Below are 446 nucleotides of genomic sequence, written 5' to 3' on the forward strand. Positions count from 1 at the left end.
TTCAGTTGTCCACTGGTCTGCATTTGGGGGCAATAAATTAGCTGTACAGGAGAAGGAGGAGACTTTCCAGGTCTGGAAGACATTTCTTTCCAGGCTCTTTGGACACTTTGTATTCATACATATTTTTTTTAACTCACAAGGCAGGCCCTGGCACAGGTTGCCCAGAGAAGCTGTGGCTGCCCCATCCCTGGAAGTGTCCAAGGCCAGGATGGACAAGGCTTGGAGCAACCTGGGCTGGTGAGAGGTGTCCCTGCCCATGGGAGAGGATGGAACAAGATGTTCTTTAAGGTCTCTTCCAATCCAGGCTGTTCTATGTTTTCTGTGATTACCAGGTGTGTCAGGTACAGGCAGAAAAATGAGATGCCTGCCTGTGATTGTGTGCAGGGTGGATCTCTGATGTGACAGAGGCGTGCCAAGGTGAGGGCAGGTCCGGGTGGCTCCAGTAC

Source organism: Pithys albifrons, chromosome 28 (genome assembly GCF_047495875.1).
Source record: "Pithys albifrons albifrons isolate INPA30051 chromosome 28, PitAlb_v1, whole genome shotgun sequence".
NCBI classification, from domain to species: domain Eukaryota; kingdom Metazoa; phylum Chordata; class Aves; order Passeriformes; family Thamnophilidae; genus Pithys; species Pithys albifrons.